The following is a 6948-nucleotide window of genomic DNA, read 5'->3' on the forward strand; positions in this document are numbered from 1 at the left end:
CCGTGACACTGGGGCTTGGTTCATCCCCCCGGGACACTTACTTGTATTTAAAATATATCTTATGGGAGCATCCAGGACTGCCAAACTTACAATTTGGGTCTGATAATACTAGAATGAGACCATTTATATTGCAAAGACTTTACAACTAGATCTACAAAGGGAGAAGGAAATTGTGAATTATATAGTATATAGATATGCTTAATATCAATATATACAATATATAGAGATATTAAAAATGTGTCTACCCTTTTCCTTTGCTCTTTCATGTAATCACAGTCAATTAGTTGATTCCATATAGGCCTCATTAATACAATGGTTCTTGAGAAGAAACTTGAAGAATATCAGTTGACTTTCACATGCAAGAAGGATCCTGAAAGAAGGTGTCAAATACTTGTGAGAAAAACTTGGTGGAGAAGAGGGAATAGTTTTTCAGAAGTAAGAGACAAAAGTGGATAAATAGAGAGGGGCAGTGAAGAGTTTCAAATGTAAACGTCAAAGACAGTTGCCAAGGACTTGGGCATTCCCACCTTTCTATCCTGCCCCTTTTTCCTGACTCCATTGTGCAAGGCACTCTAAGAAACTCCTTCCAACCTAAAGCTAAACTGCCTCAAATGCAAAGGGACTTCCAGTTGAGATTTGCTCTCTTTCTTTTTCCAGGTCATGGTCTCATTTTGTTGATGTGTTCCAGATATTTTAACCTTAATCTATTTATGCTATTATATGAATCTAGAATTCTACTGTAACCAGTGATGGGTGAGTCAGTCATTCAAAGATTCAAGGCTGTTTGCACAAGCATCCACAAAAGTATTCAGACCAGCTGGGTCTGCAAAAGTAACCAAAGAGACTGAAAATACACTTTCCCTGTCATGGTTTTCAGAACATACCAACAGTACATGAACATCTCTTTCTTGACTTAGTGAAAAACCACCAGAAAACAGGGGTTTTTTTGTTTTTGCTTCCTGAAAAGAACTCCTCACTTGCAACCTAGGTTAGCAGCATGGCAAAAGCAGCCTCCCTCATGGTATTTCAATCGTCAACTTAATCTGGAGGGATTATTATTCATTTTTTGTGTGCATTGAACAGAGGTCTAGATCACATTTTATTTTATCTCAACTAATTTGCCCAATCATATTTTATTTGATTTGAACTAATTTGCCCACTCCTCAGTCAAAAAGTTTCTGTCCAACATATCTAGAATAAACTGTATTACCGAATTTAGCATGCTCAGTTTGACAAAACTGTTTTAGTGTACTGCAATCAATTGTTTGTCATAATGATGCCCATGATTAGTGGAGTGTACCTTTTATATCCTTATTTTTTCCGTGATGAAATAGCAAAGGTCAGTGCCTGGTAAGCATGTAAATTGCATTTTCCATTACACATAGGACAGATTTCAACTTCTGAACCAGCAGTCAAAAAAGATTCCCCCAGCTGCTGAAAAGAAGTGAGTATTTATGAAGAGAGGCGTAATAAGATCACAAGGAAGCCTGTCATAAAAATGCACATTGCATAATACATGATAGATCAGTTCTATTATTTAACTTTCCCATTGATATAACAATACAGAGATATGCTAACCATCATAGTCAGCATTAATTTACAGTGGAAAAAATAATTAGAATCTCACTTTTTTCTGAAGAATGGAGTGAAAATGTAAACAATGCTTCCCTCCAGGCAAGTGCTTTATCAAGTTGACAGGTGCATTTGAATTTCCATGGGTGGGGGACATAATAGGTTATTTATGTGTCATTTTAATAGAAAAGCCCAACCATCAAGATGGACAGGAGACTTTATCAGTACTGCTGTTTGCAACTAATCCACCAATTTAATACCCCGTGAAAATACCTGCAACAAAACCTGTACATTTTTCTTTTATACTCCATTATAGACAAATCAATATAGGGACTATTCATCTCAAATCCTTCACTCAGCAAGTGCCCACCACATTGACCCCTTCTCAGCTCAGATGAGTCCCTCACAACTGACAATGGTGCAGGTCTTGAGCACTGGTATCCTAAGCGAAGCAAAAGCAGGCTTACAAGCCCCCTGCCATGGTATCTAGTGTTCACCAAGAACAAATGTGAAAATTCATTAAACGAGAAATATTAGTGAAAAGTCCATATTTTTTGTGGAAGCAGGAACATAAAACAAGCTAATGAAGCAAAAGAATTTAGGTGTGTGCTCCCTTGGGGGATCCCTATCTGGCTAGGCTCTTATAACATGCTCATTACTATAATATCTGACACAAGGCTAAAAGTGGTAAAACCCACAGTACAGATGAGAGGGGTGAAAAACTTCTGTAATCGTTTTTCATTATTTTGTTAATTCATTATTATTCGTTATTTTATTATTTTGTTATTAATAAAATAATATTTCATTATTTAGTTATTCATTTCATTATTTTGATATTTATTATGTGTATTATTGTACTGGGTAAGAGACACAGGTGTGAACTAGGGCTCCAAAATACCAGTACAAAAGGTACACCTTGCCTTAAAAAATATATAACTAAGTACAATAAAGAATAGAACCAGCTAAACACAGCCAAAAAGGTACTGAGTGCTGTTACATTCCCCACCCCCCCTTCTCTACCCTTTGTTTTCATAATTTCTAGCTGGTTACTTTTTCACAGACTGCCTCTTTTGTACCTTGGAGAATTCATTACAACAACAGTCTCCCTTGCTTACCTTTGGCATTCCTTCACCCATTTTCCCCAGGCGTTTCCTCCTCCCCTCCCTTCTCTACCCATTGCTTTCCCAATTTCCACCTATTTACATTCTCACTGACCTTCTGTCACACTTTTAGCTTCTTTCATTCCTTGGGGATCTCAGAACAACAGCAGAATCTCCCTGTGCCTGAAGGAGGGTACTTGTGCTCGAAAGCTTGCAAAGAACTTTGTTCCAGCTACTTAGTTGCTCTAATAAAAGATACTGTGTCTACCCAAAGAACGTTGCCTATTCTGTATGGATAAACTTTCTACTCCCTGAACTCTACTGCCCAGGGGGTGGCTCTGGCAGCAACTCCCCCTTCCACCCCCAGGGGTATGAACTTCCCACTTCCAGGGGTGCAATCACATGCAAACAGCCTGCAGACCACATGCCAGCCAGCCAGGTGAAAAGAAGATTCTTGGAACCGAAAACTTTGTTTAGACAAATCTACTAAGTAGTGCCTATAAAAACATAATGTTTTTTACTTAGTTGACTTAATTTGTACAGGAATACTTGTAATCTGTACCTTGGAATACTTTAGATTTGAAGTAGGTAGAAGCTGCTATTGAATTACCAATTTTTGCTGGACTTCTGGGTGATAAATTTTAAAACTTATTAGGGGACTGAGTGGGTGGGTGTGTATATACATACATGAGGAATTAGGACTCATGATAGAGGTGCTTTCTTTTATTAGACCAACTAGATTTTTGCCAAAAAAAAAATCTTTAATTGCAAGCTTTTAGGCACAAACACCCTTCTTCAGGCATAGGAGAAAATATTGTAAAAGTTCTCCTGGGCAGAAATGAAAGTTCATATTTCATAGGCAGGCAAGGTTTTTTGAGTAGATGTGATATCTTTTATTAGACCAACTCACTAGTTGGAAAAAAGTTCTTAGCAAGCTTTCAGGCACAAGTACCCTTCTTCAGATATAAGGAATCTCTGCTGTTCTGAGACTCCAAGAAATGAGAGAAGCTGAAAGTGTGGCAGGATGTCAGTGAGAACAGGAGATTTTACCACACCTTCAACTCTCCTATGAAATATGAACTTTCATTTCTACCCAAGAGAACTTTTACCAACTTTTCTCTTATGCCTGAAGAAGCGTGTTTATGCCTGAAAGCTTGCAAATAAAGACATTTTTTTGCAAAAATCTAGTTGTCCTGATTCCTTCTGCCTCTAAACCAATACGGCTACTACCCAGATACTATATATATACATGTACATGTTAGGATCATTGCTCTTATGTCTAATAAACCCAAAGCCACATTTTATTTTTTCATTGCAAATCCATTATTAGCTTTAAATCTAGCAATTCCTATTATATTTTAGTTATAGCTTAGTTAATTTGCACAAATATCTAGGCGACCCACTGTTTTGGATTGGCTACTCAGTCATGAATCACACAAAATGTCATTTGTTCCACAGACTTAATGGACTGATTTATAATATTTCACAAAACACCAATAAAAGTAAAAAAGATCAACTCCGTCACGTATGTACTAGTACTGCCCAAGGCTTCTAACTCCTTGGTTTTAGTAGAAAGAAATGGATTTTATATAACCTCTACATGATCCATGATAAATCCAGTAGCCTCAGTTCTATACCACACAACACATCTTTCCCACTATACTAGTCTCTATCCCTGAAGTCATGGTTGTGAGATGTATGTCCTTTTGAAAGTATGTCCACAGTTCCTCTCCCAAAGCAGTCACAATAGTCACAGCCTCCCTCCCACACTCCATGCCAAATGGAAACAGTATTTCCCCTTTATATAATCAAGAGAGGAAGGCAGAAATAAAAATGAGTGAAAATGACAGTTGAAAAGGTTCTTTAAATAAGGAAATATTTCCATTATTATCTATTCAAACCACGTACATTCTCCTGTGGGTCAGGAGATGCAGTCTGAGTATCACTGCATCATATACAGTCCGTGTCTGTCCCTAGATACTTATGTATGGTTTTCAATGGCTTCAATGGGAGTTACACAGTCGTATCTATGTGCATTATCTGGCTCTTTTGTTATTGCAGTCCTGACCATTCATAGAACTAGGGTTATGTGTGTTGGGGTGGGGGTGGGGGTAAGGAGGTAAGCTGATGGTTACCTCTGAGGCTTTTTGCAAAAGCAGGCAATTTATAAAGCATCATTTTTATTAAAAAAACAAAACTAAAACATTTTCTAAACTCAGTATTTCTGTCTGGAAGGCTCAGAGCATCCCCAAGGGGAACTAGTGAATATTGCTAATAATACAGTCCAATTTATAATAAAATTTAAGTTGTCCCAACTTGCTTAGCTTTAACTTCTTTTTACAAGCCTCAAACACAAGCCAGGTACCTACTCTCATGCCTTTATTTCTATATATAATTATAGATGACAGAATCTTAATAATCTGCTACTGCTAGCATTATATAGAAAAATGCAAAATATAATATTAAAAAATGTTGAATTAAATACTTTAGACCACTTACTTTGTGGTTGATCTTAAAGGGAACTGAATCTCTATAGCTGTCAATTCATGTAAAAATATGAAACAATGCAGTGAGGTTGGCAGAATGAAAAAAAATGAAAGTCTGTAAGTTTACACAATCCTCTTTTTATCTCTAGCTAGGCAGTGGTACTTGATACCAGCTATGAAGTAAATGTACTGATTTATTCTATTTCAGTGAATTAATCTAATAACATATCAGGTAATCTAATAACATATCAGGTCCTGGACAACCTAAAACAAGATCCTGCTTGCTTCAAAATCATTTTGCTCTGATTTTAATGGAGATATTGTACTGGTAGAAAAAAATAAAAACAGATAAAACCTTATGTTTGTCCCCAAAACTTTTCTTTTAATAGGGCAGCAGAAACTGAGCAGGACTTCATACAACTGCTGTGATACATAGTGGTGCCAGGCATTGGAACTGAGATTAGGGAGACTGTCTCCATTGTGCTCTCAGTGTAATATTATGGGAGAGATAAGGACTACAAGGATTTGTGAAAGGCAAGGCAAGAATTCTTGTGAGTGATAACTTTTATCAGATGAACTATATGATTGGTATAGACATAAGCAAGCTTTCAGGTATCACATTATCCTCAGGTACATGTGTTTCAAGAATGTTTCTATTATCCTTTCAATATTTGTTCCAGGGTAATGTAATGCCACTTATATTGGGGGTTGCATCACACCATATAAATCTTTCATTTCTATTAAAATATCCAGTGTACAGGTAGCTTAGATGATGCATCACAATAATTCAGGTCTCCTTTTTTATTCCCTAAATATATTTCTGATTCACTGCAATTACTCTGCTTTTATATTGATGTAATTCCTTTGATAAAGTCAGATTGATATCAAAGTGGTGAAAATAGTAGTAAACTAGCAATGAATCAGGCCTACCTATATTCTCTTCAGTGTATTTAGCTATCAGAAAAAGTTTTGAAGATTTTTCCAATTTTACAGTATTTATATTGCTCAGCATAATTCCAAGCACAGCATATTATAAATTAAATTGCTTTAATTGAGATATATGAAAGCTTTCCTATGTCTATACCAACTATGCAGTTGGTCCAATAAAATATATCACCCACAAGAGTTCTTGCCTCTTGCATATCTCCTGGACCATTATGGCAACAATACCTAATACAAAAATTTGTATTATTACAGGAGACTTGAACTTCCCAGGCAGAGAATGGCGAAATACCGCTAATAGGATTGATTATTCTTCCTGCACTTGATAACCGACAGATTGTTTTACCAAACACTCATGGAATAAATAAGAGGAAATGCTGTGGGTAGACTTGATTTTGGAAAGTAGTGAGGCCATTATAGTAAAGAGAGTCATTGAACGTAAACAATAAAAGGAACACAGGTTTATTTTGCTTAACATAAATAGAGCATGTGCTTGAATTTTTTTTAAGTCAAAGGCATAAAAAATTTCTGGTACCTGCATCGCAAGCAAGGGAGAAACTTTGTAAGAAAGGATTCCAGACCTAACTAAATGAATGACAACCTTAAAAAAAAAAGGATATCAGAGTAACCAGAGCCAAAAGATAGCCAGAGGTTAAGAAGAGAGTATAGGAGGGAACTGGGAGTGAATGAAAGGGGAATAAGGAGATAGGATGGCCTCACTGGAGCAAATGAAAAGGTTAAAGGAAGAGAACAGATAAGAAGCTGCTGTGTCTGACAGGGGTGCATCTACACATGCAATTAATTTGAAGCAATAAACGCCAGCGCATATTGTACTGGAGTTTATTGCT

General features: G+C 36.6%; 1 long non-coding RNA gene across 1 annotated transcript in view; it reads right to left on the bottom strand.

The window, feature by feature from the left end:
* The window catches only part of LOC109299363, an 11563-nt gene extending 8737 nt beyond the window's left edge, over nt 1-2826 (bottom strand). Inside the window, exon 1 of the long non-coding RNA XR_002097819.1 lies at nt 2788-2826. This is a non-coding gene — a long non-coding RNA (uncharacterized LOC109299363). The remainder of the gene's footprint in view (nt 1-2787) is intronic.
* Nucleotides 2827-6948: the final 4122 nt, after the last annotated feature.

The sequence above is a fragment of the Gavialis gangeticus genome, unplaced genomic scaffold (genome assembly GCF_001723915.1).
Source record: "Gavialis gangeticus isolate Ggan-Ray unplaced genomic scaffold, GavGan_comp1, whole genome shotgun sequence".
Classification (NCBI taxonomy): Eukaryota; Metazoa; Chordata; order Crocodylia; family Gavialidae; genus Gavialis; species Gavialis gangeticus.